Genomic DNA, 10,530 nt, shown 5'->3' with positions numbered 1-10,530 from the left:
AGAATTATTTAGAAACTCTTTCGTACCTGATGCTGAAAAACAATAGAATTTACAAAAAACAGAGGTCAGAGAAGCCGTCTCAATAAAAACATTCCGAAATAACTTGATAACAAAAAACAAAAATCCACCATCATACTTCTCTTTCGGTAAGCGATACACCAATATCATTCATACTAAGCTAAGACATTACTGTATACTAAATCATGATCTATATGAACATTATAAATCGTCCCTTATGTTTATGTGGAAAAAATGAATATGTGTACCATTCCTTTTTATGCAAAAAATATTCTAATGCAAGAAGTACTCTTTTTAATCGCTTGTTCATTCTTGAACTGGTTACTATTGATATAAATCTATTATTATGTGGTAATGTTAATTTGCCTTTAGAGATAAATAACAGTATTTTTGCTGCTGTTCATAAATTTATTGACGAAACATGTAGATTCTCTTGTTGATACATGTATGTTATTTAATTGTTTTTTTCAATTGTATTAATTGAATTATTATGTACCTGTATGGAAGATTCGGGGAAATATAGTTTTTCCCTGTTCGTCCGTCTGTCTGCCTGTCTGTCTGTCTGTCTAGCTGTCTGTCTGTTTGTCCACAAAAACTTTAATCTTGCCCATAACATTTGACTGGTCGGAGCTATGGCTTTCATATTTCACATGTGTATTCCTTGTGACAAGACCTTTCTTTGGGTACCACCATATTTGACCTTTTGACCTTGGAGTTTGACCCAGTTTTGCAAAATTTTACCAAACTTTAACCTTGGCCATAACTTTGAACAGTTGGTGCTAGGGCTTTCACCTTTCACATTTGTAATCCTTGTGACAAGACCTTCCTTTGGATACCAACAACTTTGACCCTTTGACCTTGATCTTGGAGTTTGACCTACTTTTTGAAAACTTTAACCTTGGCCATAACTTTTGAACGGTTGGTGCATCGGCTTTCATATTTCACCTGTGTATTTCTTGAAAGAAGGCCTTTTCCTTGGGCACCATTAATTTTGACCATTTGACCTTGATGTTTGACATACTTTTGAAAAAAAACTTTAACCTTTTCCATATCTATTCAATGGTGACTGCTAGAACTTTCATATTTCACAGGTTTATTCCTCGAGACAAGACCTTACTTTGGGTACTAACATATTTGATTTGCATTAAAATTTTGAGAAAGTTTAACCTTTGATATAAGTTGCCATACAGGGGCATCAGTGTTTCACAAACACATCTTGTTTTTTCTTTTAATTTACATGACATATTTGTTATATATAAGGAGAGGAACTTAGTAAGTTGTATAGAACTTGTTTCCAATCCTTTTGATGTACTCAATAAAATATGTTAAAAAAAACTCCAAAACGAGAATTACTGAATTTTTGACACTAAATGAAAATATTGCTTAAAGTTTAACAAGTTTAGGGAGCTTGTGTTTGAAATGTTTTATTTTCTCCTTTCCTATTAGAGTATATTATTCTTTTAACTGGAAGTTTTTTTTCAATTCTGTATGATAAATGAGTAATATCTTTTTTAAATAATCTTTGTTCACACATAAGATCAAACTTTGCTGTTTGATAAGTAATCCCATTTTAACTTCTTTTGTTCAGTAACTGTCCAATTTTGAAGGATATCAGTACTGAGACAGTCTGATATTACGATTAATATCAGACTGCTCACTAATATCGGACTGCCACAGGTAAACTGTAAGAACAAAGGAATGACATCACAGCAACGTTTTTAAAAAAATGTTAAAGTACTTTTCTACTGGTTGTGATGGAACACACTGTATACTAGTATTATTACCGTCTTCCTTGGTATTTTACAGTCTTCGGACTATGCACTTCCTCTCTTTTGTGATTGGTAGAAATTGCATGATGAGAAAATTTTCAATTATTTCATTGGTTGAAAAGCTGTTCAAGGGAGATCATTTTCTGATGATCTACTTTTCGTACGACTTAACAATTTTTCAAGATTTTCAATCGTAAAAAATATGACAAAACGAACAGTGGAAATTGGCAGTAATTAATTCGAAATAACATGCTAGTTTTTTTTTTATAGTAATTACCAAAAAACGTATCTATTTTCATTGTTAACGAATTAATCTTTATTGCATGCAAGCTTTACAGCTTGTTGCGTGGACCCTGAGGTCCACGCAGAAAATATATTAGCGGAGTTAAACCGGATGCCATGGGCTTACGTCAGGCTACGCATGCGCGAGGATGCTAGAGAGTTCGCCACTAAGACAACTTGCCCGTAGAACAATTCGCCCTCTTCGAATTAGAATATGCCAATCATTGGCAAACCTCGCTCTAAAATCTGCACATCGTATTTATGTATTCTTTGGCGTAACCAAGATCTGAATTTCTCTTTAATACATATATCCTTATATACAAACTAAATTCTATGGTACAAGCATTTTAAATAAGTAAGAAGAACTTATAGAGATAGCTTAAAGGTCATATGAAACGATTCTTAACACTGGGATTTTACTTTTTAAACATAAAGACTGGTGTGAAAGAATGTCAAATCACGTTTAGTAAAAAAATTTTGCCTTTGCTTGACTGAAAAATGAAGGCCTAAACGTGTCCACTTGATAAATTTGTTACCCGCTTATCGTTCTTGATTTTGTGTTTTTATGACGTCACAAAGACCCACTGATGTAAATAACGCATTAGATCTAGTGTAATTTTACCGTATTTTATTGAGTTAATTCTAGTCATTTTTGTGGGTGTAAATGTGATTATGTATTCAGATGAGCTATCTGATTCTAAAGTACAGTTTACTCTATTTGAACTAATCGTTAATTAGACACAGCAACTGAAAACGAGAGCTTTTAATCGTAGGATGATCCTGATGAATACCCCTTAGAAATTAAGATTTTTCTCCTCCAACTATGATTACTTATTTTAAATTAATACTTTAGAAACAATTTAAAATCTTCTTATTTCTGTTTGATATGATATATTTTTTTTTCCATGCCCAGTAAAATTGTATAATTAACAACAAAAACAGCGTAATTAATTAACATTGACCTTAAGCTTCTTACAATAAAAAAGTTAATGGGCATGCAAAATCTGTAAAGTTGTGTCATATACTGAGAGGGAAAAATATGTAGCTCAAGAGTACCCCCCCCCCTTTTTTCCCCAAATTAACACGGGGATATTGAAGTTCATGATAAACATGGATCAATGAAAAGTTGGCGTATTTGAATGCACGCTTTCTGCAATCTGAAACATGAGGACTAATGTAAAAACGATATAGAAATAGGGGTTTGTGGCGACTTCACCGTAATTTTGCTGTCACAAGAAGCATGATTTAAAAAAAAATGGCTCAAAACTTACCTGCACTGTAATGTTACGGTGCTGATACTTCTTACAGTTTGGCTGAGCAATTGCAGTTTGAAAATACTCATACACTTCGTGCATAAATTGATCAGTTAAAAAAATCCATGCCCCCATTATTTGCGAGACTGAACCTGAATAATTAATTCTCAAAATTAATACTTCTACAGTTCAACTTTTTTTAAAAACCAGACTATATAATACTCTGTGTTAAAATAAACTGTCTGTAAATATATACATACAGAAAAGTAGGATTACATAGATAGAATTACGTTTAATGTCTGACTTTTTAAAATTATTACGATAATATAGTTACAGGTTTATGCGTATATGTACCGACTTTTTGGTAAGAAAAAAATACGGAGAGAGAGAGAGGGGGGTCATCGAGACAGAGAAAACCAAAGAGAGAAAAGTGATTGAGAACGGGAGAAAGCAATAGAATCATTTCTTTTCCCATAAATAAATGAAATCATTTATATGCAGGTTTAGTTTCACTTTCACACACAGTGCGGTCAATCGAATTCAGCTTTATAAATGCGCGTGCTACCGAGTACCTAGATAGCATCATCTAATCATGTCTTAAAAATTTAATCAGAAAACAAATCATCAGTATTCTTATGTAAGAAATTTATTCAATTGTAAATTATTTGACAGCGTCTATATTCACTTACTCGAGTATAGACCCCCTCTCTTTGTAGTATCATCTCTCTCGGTCGATTGAAGTCTCGAAGGCCGACAATAAATTACACAGATAAAACATACTAATATCTTGCAAATATGCAATAGGATGTTGAAAGATCTTGTTTGAATATCGTATATTTATGCGACGTTTTAGCCTAAATAATGATATTTCTTAAAATTTACGCTGCAAAAGACATGATCGGTTGTATAATGTTAGTACTGAATGTACGACTGGGTCTTACTGACGTCATAAGCAAAGGGAGATAAGCCGCGCTAGTTGAAGTTCATTTTTGCAGTCGAGTAAGTTTGATCGACTCTGCTGCCGCTAACTTGCGTAAAAGATTCAAAATATAATTTCAGGCTTATTAAAGTAGCTCAGATGAACTCATTTCCGTATACAACCCAAAATGCTTTGGACACTGTTTCATATGACCTTTAACAGCTTGAGTGTTGAATTAAAACCACTAGGTTTTAAAAGATAGTCTTTGCCATGTTTACCGGCATTAGTTTTGTGCATCAAGGTTTGCAAAATAATTTGATAGACAGCAATCCAAATATAGCTTGATAAAGGCCTTGTAGCAATGTTTTTCCATGTGGGGGAGAGGGAGAAACATCAAAAAAAAAAAATTCTGCGTACTACAGATGTGTGCTACACGTGTACCATCTATCGGATACTTCCGTATAAATCTAGTACAGATGTCAAGTCCCAGCCGTTAAGCATTACATGTATCGAAATAGCCCGATTTTTTTCAGTTAAATGACAAAACTATCTATTAGGCCAATCGGGAATAAAATTCAACAACTTTGCTATGAAAGTAGGCAGATCATTGTAGAAAATGTTAACGAAAGGTAAACCTGTGTCACCTTTCAGAGTAACCAATGAACTCGTCCATGGATACATTGACAGTCGTTGTAACAAGAATAGATACTGGTTACCCCATATCCAAAATATTCGACTTTTAATTTACTCCAATTTTCACTAGAAAAAAAACTATACATGTTATGAAACTGGTGTATAGTTCTTCATGTCTGTTGCAAATACCGTCACCAGTCTAAGCGTCACTAGCAAACAATATACACACCTGTGTTTGCAAGACCAAATAGCATAAGTCTACACACGTGCGATAAGATTGTCAATCGCATCTTCTCAGACCTGCCGAGAAGTTACGATTGTAGGTGTTGTATATTAACCATTCCGTTATTTAAAAGAGACAGAGAAAAAAACACAAACACACACAAAATTAATCTTTTTTTGTGTTTTTAAATTGATCGAGTTAATCGATAACTTAGCATTGTTTAAGATAACTCGAGACCCTTTAGTAAAGGGGGGGGGGGTCTAAGTCACACCACAGGCACTTACATTCAAGCCCGTAGCAACGGTTTTCAAAGGGGGCAACCTCCAAAAAGAGTTGACAAGCAGAAATAAATAAATAAATTAACAACCTGTGCACCACCATGTAAAATCCTATTTAGAGGGAGGGGGGGGGTGTTTGATTTTCTGTATTTTGAACCTTTCCGCAACAAAAAGTGCGGGGCAGCTTCCAATGCAAATTAATAGCGATTCTCTGTAACCACTTAAACTTCTTTGCCACGCATGGTCACCGATTTTGATGAAACTTTGCCCGTTATTACAACTTGACACCAGAAACATATATCAAATAAAGTTTCGTTGCTATGTGTCTTGGTTGCCATGGTAACAACCAAAAAAGTTGAAAAAATTGAGATTTTCAGCTACTTTGAATCTTTATTAAGCCCTAATAAAGAATAAGAATAACAAACAAACCATTTCCCCCAAAACCTGACACCTTGTTGCCACTTATGCAATAAAGAAACTATTTAGAATTTATCTCTAAGTAAGTGGTAACCATGGGTAATTTGGAATACATTTTACATGCTGAAAAATGCAGAAAAACGCTCAATATTCACTGATGATAGGTGTTAAATGATCAAACTCAATCAACAACCTAAGAAAAAACAATAAAAATATTTGACCTTAAGTAATTAGATATTAGCAATATTATTCTAAAAATAACTTTCATGGTTGCCATGGTAACACAGTGTTACCATCCAAAATGTGTTGCTAAGATTGGGTTAATGCTACTATCTTCAGGAAAAACAATAAATTTCATGACTGGCACATATATATCCTTAGGACCTTGCAACACCGACAACATAAGAAAATTGGGATTAATAGTTACTTTGCAGTGTAACCATGGAAACAATGTACCAGTTGTTTAAAGTGATATTTTTTTGGCTGCCTTAGGAATTTACTTACCTTTTATTCAAGAAACATATTATTTGACTCACCTTGAATAGTACTTATCTGGTAAAACTAAAGTTGAATATCATATATTGATAACGTTTGTTGAAAAATACAACACTGTTGCTATGGTAACCAAGAAGGGAAAATGTTCGATTTTGTTAATTTTATATCAATATTAAACCCTATGTGCCAGCTTTTTGCATCCAGTTAGAGATTGGGTGGCAGACAAAATTGAAAGTCAGGTTAGTTGTTCATAATTACCAATCATAAAAGTTTTGGGAATCTACATACAAGGGTATGTATCCAAGGAAACAGAATATTTTTCAGATTTTTATGCATATATTTTCGGCTTATTTCCATAGCAACGCTCTATTTAAAGAATTGAATTTGCATTTTTTGAAATGTGAGAATTAGGGTCACATGAACATCTTTAAAAATTGATCATTAGTTATATAGAAATATGCTTTTTAAAAAGATAGGATTAGATTTAATCACTAAGAGAGTAAATTTAAAATCCCTTCTTGGTATTAAAACCATGGCAACCATTGCGAACCTATAAGAAATATCATATTTCTTCCATGGTATATGTTACAAGGATCTTTTGTCTATTATTTGCTTGTATTTCAACCTATATTTTTTTTTACTCTTAAGTGTATGATGTTATAAAATTAAATGAGCAAAATTATTACTTTTGAAGACTTTGTTTCCATAGTAACGTATGTAATAGTTGAATTACCAAACATGTTTATCATGCATTTAAAACATCAGGCCTTCAACTTTCAGAAACAATCATTACCACTTGTTTGCTTTGCTGCAAACGTTAATTGTGGGACTCTGGACATGATGAAAAATGCCATTTTACAAACTTTAGGACATGTTGCCATGGTAACCATGTCACGTAGCAACCAATTTCTGCCTGATTTGAGTTTACGGTATCAAAGACTTTTATCATAGAGAGTTTGGAGAAATTCTGAGACTATGCGTGCCACAGCTTCTATATAAAAGTTCAAGTCGTTACAGAGAATGGCTCTTTAAAAAACTTATATATTCAAATTCTAACAAAAGATTTTTTTTAAGAAAAAGTGAGCCCCCCTCCCCCACATACTACGGGACATTTTGAACCTTTCTCTTCATTGATTAAAATATTCCCATAATATAAGGAGATAAATATTTGTCCTTTACAAACATTTTGATATTTCTTAGGCAAAATTTGTACATGACAATTAATTGTCATGTACAAATTTTGCATAAGAAATATTTTGTAAAGGATAATATTCTCTTATGGATACTCCCTTTCATGACTTTTTATGCATACTTTTTAAAGTTAGTTACTGTAGAAGATGGTCCAAAAATGGCATAGCCGTACGTTCGTTCGCTGGAATCTTCCGATGATATCAAAGTGAAATATTTCATGTTACATGTGGGTGGTCGAGGCCCGGGACCGGTATTGTGAAGGTACACGGAGGAAGCAATAAGCAAAACTCTATCTAGAGTGCAGAAAGGGCAGAGATTGAAGTACTTCATATTTTATTGAAAATACTAGATGTAATATATATATATATATATATATATATATATATATATATATATATATATATATATATATATATATATATATATATATATTACAGAATATTCATTCTCTCTCTCTTCCTCTTTCTGCAAAAATAAAGGGGGTTCCAACACACGAACCCCCCTCCCTGGATACGCCAGTGGAGATTACGATACCTGCACGCTTAAGCCTCTTTTAATTCTGTTGTTAATTTTAAAGGCTAAATTACAATTGTGATAGATACCTAGATCAACATTTCATATTCATATCATTTCAAGGTCATGATCTTTCTTATCATTACAGCCTAATTAAGCAGACTTAAATAACGATGAAAATTAGAAAAAAAGATTAAACTTAATTACACCTTTGTAAACTCACTAAATCTAGAAATTTTCTTTGAATTTCGTTTCGAAACATATGCATATGGTCCATGTATTGCAGTCCTTTTTTAAAGGACAGCAACTTGTATGTATTCTTTTTCCCTTTGTTTTGCACCGTCTTTCTAATCTCGGCAGCACTCGGCCGATTCGCACCTCATAGATCTACATATCACAAAGGTGACGGAATCAGCCGAGGTTTGCCAAATGGTCTCGGCAGCAGAGTCGAAGTTTTAGGATTAAGGAGACAGGCGAGCATTTGTTAACCTTTCAATTGGTACGGCTTATGTAAAAAAAAAACTAATGAAGAAATACAAAGCCAAGAAATTTTCGAGAATTTACGGCCTGATAGGTTTAGGTCTGTTTATTGTTTAAGGTTGTTGCTAAAGACGGTAAGCTTTTTGAAAAAAAAGCTCTACTTGTGTTATGAACTTTTAAGTACGTGTAAATGGAGCATTCTCTATCCAGAGTTGTCTTCCGCTACACTTGTCGGAGCGTAGCGGGAACGATAACTCTGGATAGAGAATGGTAAATAGAATTTACAACAATGGACAAAATAATATACAGCCTTTAACCTTCATACAGCAAATTCAAAAATTACATATTAACATGGAGTGGCTTAGTATATTCAACATATTTTTCACTTTAAGGTCATCCGCTTTTGCGAAAGCGCGGAAACGTTAAATCTTGTTCGTCTCCCCCATCAGTCCGTCTGTCACAAAAAAAAAAACAAAAACAAAAAACAACCCCCCCCCCCAAAAAAAAAAAGCAAACAAACAAAACCAAAAAAAAAAAAATAAAACCAACATCAACACACACACACACAAAAAAAAAACAACAACAAAAAAACAAAACCATCAACACTGGTCATGTCTTTTGAATGAAAGAAAATACGACTTCCCTATTTCACATGTTTATTACCTGTGTAACGACCTTTCAGAATGTTCTATGATTTTTGGATCTCATATGGCCTTGAAGTTTGACCTACTTTTCATAAAATTTCAACCTAGGCCGTAGCTTTAGTACCTGAATTGACAGATTTGTCATATTTTTGCATGTGCATTACCCATGAAAAGATATTTCCAAAGGCACTATGATTTTTTTTTTCACCTTAGGACCTTGTAGTTTGACCTACTTTTCAAAATTTTAACTTTGGCTGTACCATCTGCACCAAAAGAGACAGGGGTTAAATAATATCAAATATCATACTCCATACGGTGTAACCTACGAATAATGCCACTGCCACAGGCTTTTGAAACTTTATCCTAAATCAGGATAAATGGCTTGAGCGAGTCATTCGGTTTTCTAAGATTTCAAACTGAATGTTACTGAGTAGTTTGTTAATCAACGCTTGGAATGTTATCATCGCTTATATGCTTTTTGATGAAGATTAGTGACTTTTTTTTTTTTACTTTTTCTCAATGCGATTCAGTCCGGATTAAGTTTTGAGCGTTGTTTAAACCAAGTTGCAATGGCGGTATCCATGCATCGTTGGAAACGGAGTGAAGTTTTACTCTTTCATGGTTATAATCCAGCACATTTCAAATGATTTTGAAAAAAAAAAAATGACAGGAGTTACATAAAATTTTATTTGTGCATTACCTCTGAAAAGACCTGAATGAATGTATTATGATTTTTGACTTCATGACCTTGACTAAAACTTTAATCTTCGTTGTAACTTTTGCACCTGTACATATTATTTCCCTATAATTTATAAACTTATAACTTCTTTTAGCAAGAAGAATACATAAAAGATATAATATTCATTGCAACCAACCAAAATGAGGACCATAATTCTCGAAATTTAGTCTCAATGCTCTCCTGTTCACCAAATATATCAAACATATGACTGGGTAACCTCTTAACCCAATCTGATCCAAATGACCTTGATAGTCATGGCCGTAGGAACCGGGGGGGGGGGCTCCCCCAATAATTTTAGTGCCCCTAACTGAAAATGTATGGCTGTGCCCCCCCCCCCCCCCCAACTGAAATAGCTTCCTACGGGCCTGAATCTAATAAATGAAAACACACTTTTCATTCCATGAACTTATTACTCTAATTTGATCAGAGTACTAGTATTCCAACACTGTTACGATTTCACAGAGAATTTTGACACGAGGTATTTAGGTGAACACGGCAATGTTCTTCATTATGCACTTAAGATTGCACTTAGATTTGTTCCTCTTTGAAAGCGAGAAAAATGTGAGGTCGACACGTGGTAACAAGGAAAAACAGTTAACAATCGGCCAGTATATTACAGTACGGTCTTTCACAAGACAATTATGCAAAATGCAAAAAGGAAAGAGAGCAGACATAA

At 33.7% G+C, this 10,530-nt stretch overlaps 1 protein-coding gene across 6 annotated transcripts in view; it reads right to left on the bottom strand.

Moving 5' to 3' along the window:
* Positions 1-10,530, bottom strand: part of LOC133184104 (carbohydrate sulfotransferase 15-like) — a 35,834-nt gene that overhangs the window by 19,863 nt on the left and 5,441 nt on the right. The window lies entirely within an intron of this gene.

This window comes from Saccostrea echinata, unplaced genomic scaffold (genome assembly GCF_033153115.1).
Source record: "Saccostrea echinata isolate AGI-Se365-2 ecotype Australia unplaced genomic scaffold, CSIRO_AGI_Sech_v1 ptg000010l, whole genome shotgun sequence".
In the NCBI taxonomy this organism is placed as follows: domain Eukaryota; kingdom Metazoa; phylum Mollusca; class Bivalvia; order Ostreida; family Ostreidae; genus Saccostrea; species Saccostrea echinata.
The sequence above is the reverse complement of the archived record's forward strand: the minus strand, read 5'-3'. Positions and strand labels throughout refer to the sequence as shown.